Source organism: Leptodactylus fuscus, chromosome 3 (genome assembly GCF_031893055.1).
Source record: "Leptodactylus fuscus isolate aLepFus1 chromosome 3, aLepFus1.hap2, whole genome shotgun sequence".
NCBI classification, from domain to species: Eukaryota; Metazoa; Chordata; class Amphibia; order Anura; family Leptodactylidae; genus Leptodactylus; species Leptodactylus fuscus.
This window is the reverse complement of record NC_134267.1, coordinates 242,618,207-242,633,690: the sequence shown is the minus strand read 5'-3', so window position 1 is coordinate 242,633,690 and position 15,484 is coordinate 242,618,207. Positions and strand designations below refer to the sequence as shown.

The window sequence follows — 15,484 nt, the reverse complement described above, 5'->3', positions numbered from 1 at the left end:
TACTAGTAGTGATAGGTGACCTGTATAGGCCTGTATGGTTACTAGTAGTGATAGGTGTCCTGTATAGGCCTGTATGGTTACTAGTAGTGATAGGTGACCTGTATAGGCCTGTATGGTTACTAGTAGTGATAGGTGACCTGTATAGGCCTGTATGGTTACTAGTAGTGATAGGTGACCTGTATAGGCCTGTATGGTTACTAGTAGTGATAGGTGTCCTGTATAGGCCTGTATGGTTACTAGTAGTGATAGGTGACCTGTATAGGCCTGTATGGTTACTAGTAGTGATAGGTGTCCTGTATAGGTCTGTATGGTTACTAGTAGTGATAGGTGACCGGTATAGGCCTGTATGGTTACTAGTAGTGATAGGTGTCCTGTATAGGCCTGTATGGTTACTAGTAGTGATAGGTGACCTGTATAGGCCTGTATGGTTACTAGTAGTGATAGGTGACCTGTATAGGCCTGTATGGTTACTAGTAGTGATAGGTGTCCTGTATAGGCCTGTATGGTTACTAGTAGTGATAGGTGACCTGTATAGGCCTGTATGGTTACTAGTAGTGATAGGTGACCTGTATAGGCCTGTATGGTTACTAGTAGTGATAGGTGACCTGTATAGGCCTGTATGGTTACTAGTAGTGATAGGTGACCTGTATAGGTCTGTATGGTTACTAGTAGTGATAGGTGACCTGTATAGGCCTGTATGGTTACTAGTAGTGATAGGTGACCTGTATAGGCCTGTATGGTTACTAGTAGTGATAGGTGACCTGTATAGGCCTGTATGGTTACTAGTAGTGATAGGTGACCTGTATAGGCCTGTATGGTTACTAGTAGTGATAGGTGACCTGTATAGGCCTGTATGGTTACTAGTAGTGATAGGTGACCTGTATAGTCCTGTATGGTTACTAGTAGTGATAGGTGTCCTGTATAGGCCTGTATGGTTACTAGTAGTGATAGGTGTCCTGTATAGGCCTGTATGGTTACTAGTAGTGATAGGTGTCCTGTATAGGCCTGTATGGTTACTAGTAGTGATAGGTGTCCTGTATAGGCCTGTATGGTTACTAGTAGTGATAGGTGACCTGTATAGGCCTGTATGGTTACTAGTAGTGATAGGTGTCCTGTATAGGCCTGTATGGTTACTAGTAGTGATAGGTGACCTGTATAGGCCTGTATGGTTACTAGTAGTGATAGGTGTCCTGTATAGGCCTGTATGGTTACTAGTAGTGATAGGTGTCCTGTATAGGCCTGTATGGTTACTAGTAGTGATAGGTGACCTGTATAGGCCTGTATGGTTACTAGTAGTGATAGGTGACCTGTATAGGCCTGTATGGTTACTAGTAGTGATAGGTGTCCTGTATAGGCCTGTATGGTTACTAGTAGTGATAGGTGACCTGTATAGGTCTGTATGGTTACTAGTAGTGATAGGTGACCTGTATAGGCCTGTAGGGTTACTAGTAGTGATAGGTGTCCTGTATAGGCCTGTATGGTTACTAGTAGTGATAGGTGTCCTGTATAGGCCTGTAGGGTTACTAGTAGTGATAGGTGACCTGTATAGGTCTGTATGGTTACTAGTAGTGATAGGTGACCTGTATAGGCCTGTATGGTTACTAGTAGTGATAGGTGACCTGTATAGGCCTGTATGGTTACTAGTAGTGATAGGTGACCTGTATAGGCCTGTATGGTTACTAGTAGTGATAGGTGTCCTGTATAGGCCTGTATGGTTACTAGTAGTGATAGGTGACCTGTATAGGCCTGTAGGGTTACTAGTAGTGATAGGTGTCCTGTATAGGTCTGTATGGTTACTAGTAGTGATAGGTGACCGGTATAGGCCTGTATGGTTACTAGTAGTGATAGGTGACCTGTATAGGCCTGTAGGGTTACTAGTAGTGATAGGTGTCCTGTATAGGCCTGTATGGTTACTAGTAGTGATAGGTGACCTGTATAGGCCTGTATGGTTACTAGTAGTGATAGGTGACCTGTATAGGCCTGTATGGTTACTAGTAGTGATAGGTGACCTGTATAGGCCTGTATGGTTACTAGTAGTGATAGGTGACCTGTATAGGCCTGTATGGTTACTAGTAGTGATAGGTGACCTGTATAGGCCTGTATGGTTACTAGTAGTGATAGGTGTCCTGTATAGGCCTGTATGGTTACTAGTAGTGATAGGTGACCTGTATAGGCCTGTATGGTTACTAGTAGTGATAGGTGACCTGTATAGGCCTGTATGGTTACTAGTAGTGATAGGTGACCTGTATAGGCCTGTATGGTTACTAGTAGTGATAGGTGACCTGTATAGTCCTGTATGGTTACTAGTAGTGATAGGTGACCGGTATAGGCCTGTATGGTTACTAGTAGTGATAGGTGACCTGTATAGTCCTGTATGGTTACTAGTAGTGATAGGTGACCTGTATAGGCCTGTATGGTTACTAGTAGTGATAGGTGACCTGTATAGGCCTGTATGGTTACTAGTAGTGATAGGTGTCCTGTATAGGCCTGTATGGTTACTAGTAGTGATAGGTGACCTGTATAGGCCTGTATGGTTACTAGTAGTGATAGGTGACCTGTATAGGCCTGTATGGTTACTAGTAGTGATAGGTGACCTGTATAGGCCTGTATGGTTACTAGTAGTGATAGGTGTCCTGTATAGGCCTGTATGGTTACTAGTAGTGATAGGTGACCTGTATAGGCCTGTATGGTTACTAGTAGTGATAGGTGACCTGTATAGGCCTGTATGGTTACTAGTAGTGATAGGTGACCTGTATAGGCCTGTATGGTTACTAGTAGTGATAGGTGACCTGTATAGGCCTGTATGGTTACTAGTAGTGATAGGTGACCTGTATAGGCCTGTAGGGTTACTAGTAGTGATAGGTGACCTGTATAGGTCTGTATGGTTACTAGTAGTGATAGGTGACCGGTATAGGCCTGTATGGTTACTAGTAGTGATAGGTGACCTGTATAGGCCTGTAGGGTTACTAGTAGTGATAGGTGTCCTGTATAGGTCTGTATGGTTACTAGTAGTGATAGGTGACCTGTATAGGCCTGTATGGTTACTAGTAGTGATAGGTGACCTGTATAGGCCTGTAGGGTTACTAGTAGTGATAGGTGTCCTGTATAGGCCTGTATGGTTACTAGTAGTGATAGGTGACCTGTATAGGCCTGTATGGTTACTAGTAGTGATAGGTGACCTGTATAGGCCTGTATGGTTACTAGTAGTGATAGGTGTCCTGTATAGGTCTGTATGGTTACTAGTAGTGATAGGTGACCTGTATAGGCCTGTATGGTTACTAGTAGTGATAGGTGTCCTGTATAGGCCTGTATGGTTACTAGTAGTGATAGGTGTCCTGTATAGGCCTGTATGGTTACTAGTAGTGATAGGTGACCTGTATAGGCCTGTATGGTTACTAGTAGTGATAGGTGTCCTGTATAGGTCTGTATGGTTACTAGTAGTGATAGGTGACCGGTATAGGCCTGTATGGTTACTAGTAGTGATAGGTGACCTGTATAGGCCTGTAGGGTTACTAGTAGTGATAGGTGTCCTGTATAGGCCTGTATGGTTACTAGTAGTGATAGGTGACCTGTATAGGCCTGTATGGTTACTAGTAGTGATAGGTGTCCTGTATAGGTCTGTATGGTTACTAGTAGTGATAGGTGACCTGTATAGGCCTGTATGGTTACTAGTAGTGATAGGTGTCCTGTATAGGCCTGTATGGTTACTAGTAGTGATAGGTGTCCTGTATAGGCCTGTATGGTTACTAGTAGTGATAGGTGACCTGTATAGGCCTGTATGGTTACTAGTAGTGATAGGTGTCCTGTATAGGTCTGTATGGTTACTAGTAGTGATAGGTGACCTGTATAGGCCTGTATGGTTACTAGTAGTGATAGGTGACCTGTATAGGCCTGTATGGTTACTAGTAGTGATAGGTGACCTGTATAGGCCTGTATGGTTACTAGTAGTGATAGGTGACCTGTATAGGCCTGTATGGTTACTAGTAGTGATAGGTGACCTGTATAGGTCTGTATGGTTACTAGTAGTGATAGGTGACCTGTATAGGTCCTGTATGGTTACTAGTAGTGATAGGTGACCTGTATAGGCCTGTATGGTTACTAGTAGTGATAGGTGACCTGTATAGGCCTGTATGGTTACTAGTAGTGATAGGTGACCTGTATAGGCCTGTATGGTTACTAGTAGTGATAGGTGACCTGTATAGGTCTGTATGGTTACTAGTAGTGATAGGTGACCTGTATAGGCCTGTATGGTTACTAGTAGTGATAGGTGACCTGTATAGGCCTGTATGGTTACTAGTAGTGATAGGTGTCCTGTATAGGCCTGTATGGTTACTAGTAGTGATAGGTGTCCTGTATAGGCCTGTATGGTTACTAGTAGTGATAGGTGACCTGTATAGGCCTGTATGGTTACTAGTAGTGATAGGTGTCCTGTATAGGCCTGTATGGTTACTAGTAGTGATAGGTGACCTGTATAGGCCTGTATGGTTACTAGTAGTGATAGGTGACCGGTATAGGCCTGTATGGTTACTAGTAGTGATAGGTGACCAGTATAGGCCTGTATGGTTACTAGTAGTGATAGGTGACCTGTATAGGTCTGTATGGTTACTAGTAGTGATAGGTGTCCTGTATAGGCCTGTATGGTTACTAGTAGTGATAGGTGTCCTGTATAGGCCTGTATGGTTACTAGTAGTGATAGGTGACCTGTATAGGCCTGTATGGTTACTAGTAGTGATAGGTGTCCTGTATAGGCCTGTATGGTTACTAGTAGTGATAGGTGACCTGTATAGGCCTGTATGGTTACTAGTAGTGATAGGTGACCGGTATAGGCCTGTATGGTTACTAGTAGTGATAGGTGACCAGTATAGGCCTGTATGGTTACTAGTAGTGATAGGTGACCTGTATAGGTCTGTATGGTTACTAGTAGTGATAGGTGACCGGTATAGGCCTGTATGGTTACTAGTAGTGATAGGTGACCGGTATAGGCCTGTATGGTTACTAGTAGTGATAGGTGTCCTGTATAGGCCTGTATGGTTACTAGTAGTGATAGGTGACCTGTATAGGCCTGTATGGTTACTAGTAGTGATAGGTGACCTGTATAGGCCTGTATGGTTACTAGTAGTGATAGGTGACCTGTATAGGCCTGTAGGGTTACTAGTAGTGATAGGTGACCGGTATAGGCCTGTATGGTTACTAGTAGTGATAGGTGACCAGTATAGGCCTGTATGGTTACTAGTAGTGATAGGTGACCTGTATAGGTCTGTATGGTTACTAGTAGTGATAGGTGACCGGTATAGGCCTGTATGGTTACTAGTAGTGATAGGTGTCCTGTATAGGCCTGTATGGTTACTAGTAGTGATAGGTGACCTGTATAGGCCTGTATGGTTACTAGTAGTGATAGGTGACCTGTATAGGCCTGTATGGTTACTAGTAGTGATAGGTGTCCTGTATAGGCCTGTATGGTTACTAGTAGTGATAGGTGTCCTGTATAGGCCTGTATGGTTACTAGTAGTGATAGGTGACCTGTATAGGCCTGTATGGTTACTAGTAGTGATAGGTGACCTGTATAGGCCTGTATGGTTACTAGTAGTGATAGGTGGCCTGTATAGGCCTGTATGGTTACTAGTAGTGATAGGTGTCCTGTATAGGCCTGTATGGTTACTAGTAGTGATAGGTGACCTGTATAGGCCTGTATGGTTACTAGTAGTGATAGGTGACCTGTATAGGCCTGTATGGTTACTAGTAGTGATAGGTGACCTGTATAGGCCTGTATGGTTACTAGTAGTGATAGGTGACCTGTATAGGTCTGTATGGTTACTAGTAGTGATAGGTGACCTGTATAGGCCTGTAGGGTTACTAGTAGTGATAGGTGTCCTGTATAGGTCTGTATGGTTACTAGTAGTGATAGGTGACCGGTATAGGCCTGTATGGTTACTAGTAGTGATAGGTGACCTGTATAGGCCTGTATGGTTACTAGTAGTGATAGGTGTCCTGTATAGGCCTGTATGGTTACTAGTAGTGATAGGTGACCTGTATAGGCCTGTATGGTTACTAGTAGTGATAGGTGACCTGTATAGGCCTGTATGGTTACTAGTAGTGATAGGTGACCTGTATAGGCCTGTATGGTTACTAGTAGTGATAGGTGTCCTGTATAGGCCTGTATGGTTACTAGTAGTGATAGGTGACCTGTATAGGCCTGTATGGTTACTAGTAGTGATAGGTGACCTGTATAGGCCTGTATGGTTACTAGTAGTGATAGGTGACCTGTATAGGCCTGTAGGGTTACTAGTAGTGATAGGTGACCTGTATAGGTCTGTATGGTTACTAGTAGTGATAGGTGACCTGTATAGGCCTGTATGGTTACTAGTAGTGATAGGTGACCTGTATAGGCCTGTAGGGTTACTAGTAGTGATAGGTGTCCTGTATAGGTCTGTATGGTTACTAGTAGTGATAGGTGACCGGTATAGGCCTGTATGGTTACTAGTAGTGATAGGTGACCTGTATAGGCCTGTAGGGTTACTAGTAGTGATAGGTGTCCTGTATAGGCCTGTATGGTTACTAGTAGTGATAGGTGACCTGTATAGGCCTGTATGGTTACTAGTAGTGATAGGTGACCTGTATAGGCCTGTATGGTTACTAGTAGTGATAGGTGACCTGTATAGGCCTGTAGGGTTACTAGTAGTGATAGGTGTCCTGTATAGGTCTGTATGGTTACTAGTAGTGATAGGTGACCTGTATAGGCCTGTATGGTTACTAGTAGTGATAGGTGACCTGTATAGGCCTGTATGGTTACTAGTAGTGATAGGTGACCTGTATAGGCCTGTATGGTTACTAGTAGTGATAGGTGACCTGTATAGGCCTGTATGGTTACTAGTAGTGATAGGTGACCTGTATAGGCCTGTATGGTTACTAGTAGTGATAGGTGACCTGTATAGGCCTGTATGGTTACTAGTAGTGATAGGTGACCTGTATAGGCCTGTATGGTTACTAGTAGTGATAGGTGACCTGTATAGGTCTGTATGGTTACTAGTAGTGATAGGTGACCTGTATAGGCCTGTATGGTTACTAGTAGTGATAGGTGACCTGTATAGGCCTGTATGGTTACTAGTAGTGATAGGTGTCCTGTATAGGCCTGTATGGTTACTAGTAGTCCTGTATGGTTACTGTATGGTTACTGTATGGTTACTAGTAGTGATAGGTGACCTGTATAGGCCTGTATGGTTACTAGTAGTGATAGGTGTCCTGTATAGGCCTGTATGGTTACTAGTAGTGATAGGTGACCTGTATAGGCCTGTATGGTTACTAGTAGTGATAGGTGACCTGTATAGGCCTGTATGGTTACTAGTAGTGATAGGTGACCTGTATAGGCCTGTAGGGTTACTAGTAGTGATAGGTGACCGGTATAGGCCTGTATGGTTACTAGTAGTGATAGGTGACCAGTATAGGCCTGTATGGTTACTAGTAGTGATAGGTGACCTGTATAGGTCTGTATGGTTACTAGTAGTGATAGGTGACCGGTATAGGCCTGTATGGTTACTAGTAGTGATAGGTGTCCTGTATAGGCCTGTATGGTTACTAGTAGTGATAGGTGACCTGTATAGGCCTGTATGGTTACTAGTAGTGATAGGTGACCTGTATAGGCCTGTATGGTTACTAGTAGTGATAGGTGACCTGTATAGGCCTGTATGGTTACTAGTAGTGATAGGTGACCTGTATAGACCTGTATGGTTACTAGTAGTGATAGGTGACCTGTATAGGCCTGTATGGTTACTAGTAGTGATAGGTGTCCTGTATAGGCCTGTATGGTTACTAGTAGTGATAGGTGACCTGTATAGGCCTGTATGGTTGCTAGTAGTGATAGGTGACCTGTATAGGCCTGTATGGTTACTAGTAGTGATAGGTGACCTGTATAGGCCTGTATGGTTACTAGTAGTGATAGGTGTCCTGTATAGGCCTGTATGGTTACTAGTAGTGATAGGTGACCTGTATAGGCCTGTATGGTTACTAGTAGTGATAGGTGACCTGTATAGGCCTGTATGGTTACTAGTAGTGATAGGTGACCTGTATAGGCCTGTATGGTTACTAGTAGTGATAGGTGACCTGTATAGGTCTGTAGGGTTACTAGTAGTGATAGGTGTCCTGTATAGGTCTGTATGGTTACTAGTAGTGATAGGTGACCTGTATAGGCCTGTATGGTTACTAGTAGTGATAGGTGACCAGTATAGGCCTGTATGGTTACTAGTAGTGATAGGTGTCCTGTATAGGTCTGTATGGTTACTAGTAGTGATAGGTGACCGGTATAGGCCTGTATGGTTACTAGTAGTGATAGGTGACCTGTATAGGCCTGTAGGGTTACTGTTAAATAACGTCCCACACCACTTGACTGATGAGACAAGAGGTGTACTTCGGTGATACCAAGAAGCAGCTGGAGTCCAATCCAATTTGTGGTTAAAACAGCAAACGAAGGTTTAATTCAAACAAATAGATAGGTTACAGTCCAAAAATTAAACAAAGTTAAAAGAACATAGAATATGCATGACAAATAACAAGTGTCAATATGAAGAGAGTGAGAGCTGGTATGAAGGTGGAGTTAGTGCTCTACCTCCATGTTACCAAAGCCTGCTTATAAAGGCTGAGGATGCTTTACCCTCATCCAAGTTTTTTCCCCATAAGGAAAGGTGTAGGTATGATCCTTCCATGTACTCCGGATCGTTCCTTGTTTGACCATAGCCCTAAGTTTGGCTACACTGACGTATTGTTGTTAGTAACGAGACTTCTTCTACCTCCACCCAACATTCCACTAGCCCCTTCATCTGTCAAGGATGACATGCTGGACACAAATGCTACTCCATGACCTTCTCCACTCACACTCTAAGTTCAGCAAATTATGAGATTTAACAGTTACTAGTAGTGATAGGTGTCCTGTATAGGCCTGTATGGTTACTAGTAGTGATAGGTGACCTGTATAGGCCTGTATGGTTACTAGTAGTGATAGGTGACCTGTATAGGTCTGTATGGTTACTAGTAGTGATAGGTGACCTGTATAGGCCTGTAGGGTTACTAGTAGTGATAGGTGACCTGTATAGGCCTGTATGGTTACTAGTAGTGATAGGTGTCCTGTATAGGCCTGTATGGTTACTAGTAGTGATAGGTGACCTGTATAGGCCTGTATGGTTACTAGTAGTGATAGGTGTCCTGTATAGGCCTGTATGGTTACTAGTAGTGATAGGTGACCTGTATAGGCCTGTATGGTTACTAGTAGTGATAGGTGACCTGTATAGTCCTGTATGGTTACTAGTAGTGATAGGTGTCCTGTATAGGCCTGTATGGTTACTAGTAGTGATAGGTGACCTGTATAGGCCTGTAGGGTTACTAGTAGTGATAGGTGACCTGTATAGGTCTGTATGGTTACTAGTAGTGATAGGTGACCTGTATAGGCCTGTATGGTTACTAGTAGTGATAGGTGTCCTGTATAGGCCTGTATGGTTACTAGTAGTCCTGTATGGTTACTGTATGGTTACTGTATGGTTACTAGTAGTGATAGGTGACCTGTATAGGCCTGTATGGTTACTAGTAGTGATAGGTGACCTGTATAGGCCTGTATGGTTACTAGTAGTGATAGGTGACCTGTATAGGTCTGTATGGTTACTAGTAGTGATAGGTGACCTGTATAGGCCTGTATGGTTACTAGTAGTGATAGGTGACCTGTATAGGCCTGTATGGTTACTAGTAGTGATAGGTGTCCTGTATAGGTCTGTATGGTTACTAGTAGTGATAGGTGTCCTGTATAGGCCTGTATGGTTACTAGTAGTGATAGGTGACCTGTATAGGTCTGTATGGTTACTAGTAGTGATAGGTGACCTGTATAGGCCTGTAGGGTTACTAGTAGTGATAGGTGTCCTGTATAGGTCTGTATGGTTACTAGTAGTGATAGGTGACCGGTATAGGCCTGTATGGTTACTAGTAGTGATAGGTGACCTGTATAGGCCTGTAGGGTTACTAGTAGTGATAGGTGTCCTGTATAGGCCTGTATGGTTACTAGTAGTGATAGGTGACCTGTATAGGCCTGTATGGTTACTAGTAGTGATAGGTGACCGGTATAGGCCTGTATGGTTACTAGTAGTGATAGGTGACCTGTATAGGCCTGTATGGTTACTAGTAGTGATAGGTGACCTGTATAGGCCTGTATGGTTACTAGTAGTGATAGGTGACCTGTATAGGCCTGTATGGTTACTAGTAGTGATAGGTGACCTGTATAGGCCTGTATGGTTACTAGTAGTGATAGGTGACCTGTATAGGCCTGTATGGTTACTAGTAGTGATAGGTGACCTGTATAGACCTGTATGGTTACTAGTAGTGATAGGTGACCTGTATAGGCCTGTATGGTTACTAGTAGTCCTGTATGGTTACTGTATGGTTACTGTATGGTTACTAGTAGTGATAGGTGACCTGTATAGGCCTGTATGGTTACTAGTAGTGATAGGTGACCTGTATAGACCTGTATGGTTACTAGTAGTGATAGGTGACCTGTATAGGCCTGTATGGTTACTAGTAGTGATAGGTGTCCTGTATAGGCCTGTATGGTTACTAGTAGTCCTGTATGGTTACTGTATGGTTACTGTATGGTTACTAGTAGTGATAGGTGACCTGTATAGGCCTGTATGGTTACTAGTAGTGATAGGTGACCTGTATAGACCTGTATGGTTACTAGTAGTGATAGGTGACCTGTATAGGCCTGTATGGTTACTAGTAGTGATAGGTGTCCTGTATAGGCCTGTATGGTTACTAGTAGTCCTGTATGGTTACTGTATGGTTACTGTATGGTTACTAGTAGTGATAGGTGACCTGTATAGGCCTGTAGGGTTACTAGTAGTGATAGGTGTCCTGTATAGGCCTGTATGGTTACTAGTAGTGATAGGTGACCTGTATAGGCCTGTATGGTTACTAGTAGTGATAGGTGACCTGTATAGGCCTGTATGGTTACTAGTAGTGATAGGTGACCTGTATAGGCCTGTATGGTTACTAGTAGTGATAGGTGACCTGTATAGGCCTGTATGGTTACTAGTAGTGATAGGTGACCTGTATAGGTCTGTATGGTTACTAGTAGTGATAGGTGACCTGTATAGGTCTGTATGGTTACTAGTAGTGATAGGTGTCCTGTATAGGTCTGTATGGTTACTAGTAGTGATAGGTGTCCTGTATAGGCCTGTATGGTTACTAGTAGTGATAGGTGACCTGTATAGGCCTGTATGGTTACTAGTAGTGATAGGTGACCTGTATAGGCCTGTATGGTTACTAGTAGTGATAGGTGACCTGTATAGGCCTGTATGGTTACTAGTAGTGATAGGTGACCTGTATAGGTCTGTATGGTTACTAGTAGTGATAGGTGACCTGTATAGGCCTGTATGGTTACTAGTAGTGATAGGTGTCCTGTATAGGCCTGTATGGTTACTAGTAGTGATAGGTGACCTGTATAGGCCTGTATGGTTACTAGTAGTGATAGGTGACCTGTATAGGTCTGTATGGTTACTAGTAGTGATAGGTGACCTGTATAGGCCTGTATGGTTACTAGTAGTGATAGGTGACCTGTATAGGTCTGTATGGTTACTAGTAGTGATAGGTGTCCTGTATAGTCCTGTATGGTTACTAGTAGTGATAGGTGTCCTGTATAGGCCTGTATGTTTACTAGTAGTGATAGGTGACCTGTATAGGCCTGTATGGTTACAAGTAGTGATAGGTGACCTGTATGGTTACTAGTAGTGATAGGTGACCTGTATAGGCCTGTATGGTTACTAGTAGTGATAGGTGACCTGTATAGGTCTGTATGGTTACTAGTAGTGATAGGTGACCTGTATAGGTCTGTATGGTTACTAGTAGTGATAGGTGACCTGTATAGGCCTGTAGGGTTACTAGTAGTGATAGGTGTCCTGTATAGGTCTGTATGGTTACTAGTAGTGATAGGTGACCGGTATAGGCCTGTATGGTTACTAGTAGTGATAGGTGACCTGTATAGGCCTGTAGGGTTACTAGTAGTGATAGGTGTCCTGTATAGGCCTGTATGGTTACTAGTAGTGATAGGTGACCTGTATAGGCCTGTAGGGTTACTAGTAGTGATAGGTGTCCTGTATAGGCCTGTAGGGTTACTAGTAGTGATAGGTGTCCTGTATAGGCCTGTATGGTTACTAGTAGTGATAGGTGACCTGTATAGGCCTGTATGGTTACTAGTAGTGATAGGTGTCCTGTATAGGCCTGTATGGTTACTAGTAGTGATAGGTGACCTGTATAGGCCTGTATGGTTACTAGTAGTGATAGGTGACCTGTATAGGCCTGTATGGTTACTAGTAGTGATAGGTGACCGGTATAGGCCTGTATGGTTACTAGTAGTGATAGGTGACCTGTATAGGCCTGTATGGTTACTAGTAGTGATAGGTGACCTGTATAGGCCTGTATGGTTACTAGTAGTGATAGGTGACCTGTATAGGCCTGTATGGTTACTAGTAGTGATAGGTGACCTGTATAGGCCTGTATGGTTACTAGTAGTGATAGGTGACCTGTATAGGCCTGTATGGTTACTAGTAGTGATAGGTGACCTGTATAGACCTGTATGGTTACTAGTAGTGATAGGTGACCTGTATAGGCCTGTATGGTTACTAGTAGTGATAGGTGACCTGTATAGGCCTGTATGGTTACTAGTAGTGATAGGTGACCTGTATAGGCCTGTATGGTTACTAGTAGTCCTGTATGGTTACTGTATGGTTACTGTATGGTTACTAGTAGTGATAGGTGACCTGTATAGGCCTGTATGGTTACTAGTAGTGATAGGTGACCTGTATAGGCCTGTATGGTTACTAGTAGTGATAGGTGACCTGTATAGGCCTGTATGGTTACTAGTAGTGATAGGTGACCTGTATAGGCCTGTATGGTTACTAGTAGTGATAGGTGACCTGTATAGGTCTGTATGGTTACTAGTAGTGATAGGTGACCTGTATAGGTCTGTATGGTTACTAGTAGTGATAGGTGTCCTGTATAGGTCTGTATGGTTACTAGTAGTGATAGGTGTCCTGTATAGGCCTGTATGGTTACTAGTAGTGATAGGTGACCTGTATAGGCCTGTATGGTTACTAGTAGTGATAGGTGACCTGTATAGGCCTGTATGGTTACTAGTAGTGATAGGTGACCTGTATAGGCCTGTATGGTTACTAGTAGTGATAGGTGACCTGTATAGGTCTGTATGGTTACTAGTAGTGATAGGTGTCCTGTATAGGCCTGTATGGTTACTAGTAGTCCTGTATGGTTACTGTATGGTTACTGTATGGTTACTAGTAGTGATAGGTGACCTGTATAGGTCTGTATGGTTACTAGTAGTGATAGGTGACCTGTATAGGCCTGTATGGTTACTAGTAGTGATAGGTGTCCTGTATAGGCCTGTATGGTTACTAGTAGTGATAGGTGACCTGTATAGGCCTGTATGGTTACTAGTAGTGATAGGTGACCTGTATAGGTCTGTATGGTTACTAGTAGTGATAGGTGACCTGTATAGGCCTGTATGGTTACTAGTAGTGATAGGTGACCTGTATAGGTCTGTATGGTTACTAGTAGTGATAGGTGTCCTGTATAGTCCTGTATGGTTACTAGTAGTGATAGGTGTCCTGTATAGGCCTGTATGTTTACTAGTAGTGATAGGTGACCTGTATAGGCCTGTATGGTTACAAGTAGTGATAGGTGACCTGTATAGGCCTGTATGGTTACTAGTAGTGATAGGCTGAAGGAATAAGTCTCCTATGTGGTAGTTCCAGGGGAGGTATGGCGTATGAAGATACCAGTGTTCTGGGCCACCACACTGTCATGAGGGAACTATATAAGGAGGAGTTATGGGAGAAGGCAAACAGGACACAAAGCGATACTGAAAAGTATGTGACCCCCATGTACTGCTTATGTCACGAGACTCGTCCATTAGACTAACCACTTACTCCTGGATCTGGTCACCACTGGAAGCAGACACTGGGAGCTCGCAGGAATAGAGATGAGCGAGTAGTATTTGATCGAATACTTCCCCTGCATAGTTATTGGTGTACCACCTCGAATACCACGTGGTAAACGCAGTAAAAATTCGATGCCCCTCCAACCTTCCCTGACACTTTTTTACATCAATAACTATGCAGGGGAGGTATTCGATGGAATATACTCACTCATCTCTACGCAGGATCTGTCCATCTTGTTACTGATGGGTGATGACCTGTATTTACAGCTAGATATGAGCTCTGCTTCCCCTAAAGTAAGCTATACTGCAAGGATCAAGGTTGTGCAATAAGAAACAGACTCGGAGCATCATATTCATTGAGGAAGATGGAAGGAGAAGGAAGATGGATGAGGATGGGAGATGGAGGAGGAAGGAAGATGGAGGAGGAAGGAAGATGGAGGAAGAAGGGAGATGGAGGAAGAAGGAAGATGGAGGAGGAAGGAAGATGGAGGAAGAAGGGAGATGGAGGAAGATGGAGGAAGAAGGGAGATGGAGGAAGAAGGGAGATGGAGGAAGAAGGAAGATGGAGGAAGAAGGAAGATGGAGGAAGAAGGGAGATGATGTGGAAGAAGGAAGAAAGATGGAGATGAAGGAAGTAGAAAGCTAGAGGGGGAGGAAGATGGAAGGGGCAGAAAGAAAGATGGAGGCAACACAACAAAAATATAAAGAGCTCAGGAAGATGGAGAACTTCTCTACCACAATTACTATGTGACTATGACAACTATTCCTGGTGTTTCCTCTTTAATCGTTGATTACACGACATCTTATTAATTATCATGACTTGTTGTTTCTAGTGAGCGCCCCCATGTGGTGGGGGAGACACAAGAGTGACTGAAGAAATGATAGGAAAGACATCAGGAGGAGGAGGCGGCAGCGCGGTGACATCACACGTCAGCCGGTCACATGACATCAGCTACAGTGTTTCCTTATCTGTAAAGTATAACGTTCATTATTATCTGCTCTAATAGCAACAGAATAAGAGACGCAACAAGTGACACCGAGAAGTATGTGACCCCGTGTACCGCTCATGTCAGGGGACACACAGGACACAGAGAGATACTGAAAAGTATGTGACCCCATGTACTGCTCATGGGAGGAGACACTTCACAGCATGTAATATTTGTGTGATCTACAATATCATATGTATTACATGTGTGATATTACATGGGGAGTGTCTGTATTACCTGTGTGATATTACATGTGGAGTGTCTGTATTACATGCATGATATTACATGGGGAGTGTCTGTATTACATGTGTAATAATACATGGGGAGTGTCTGTATTACATGTGTGATATTACATGTGGAGTGTCTGTATTACCTGTGTGATATTACATGTGGAGTGTCTGTATTACATGCATGATATTACATGGGGAGTGTCTGTATTACATGTGTAATAATACATGGGGAGTGTCTGTATTACATGTATGATATTACATGGGTAGGGTCTGTATTACATGTGTGATAT

General features: G+C 43.3%; 1 protein-coding gene across 1 annotated transcript in view; it reads right to left on the bottom strand.

Moving 5' to 3' along the window:
* The window catches only part of LOC142198684 (scavenger receptor cysteine-rich type 1 protein M130-like), an 86,737-nt gene that overhangs the window by 39,828 nt on the left and 31,425 nt on the right, over positions 1–15,484 (bottom strand). The window lies entirely within an intron of this gene.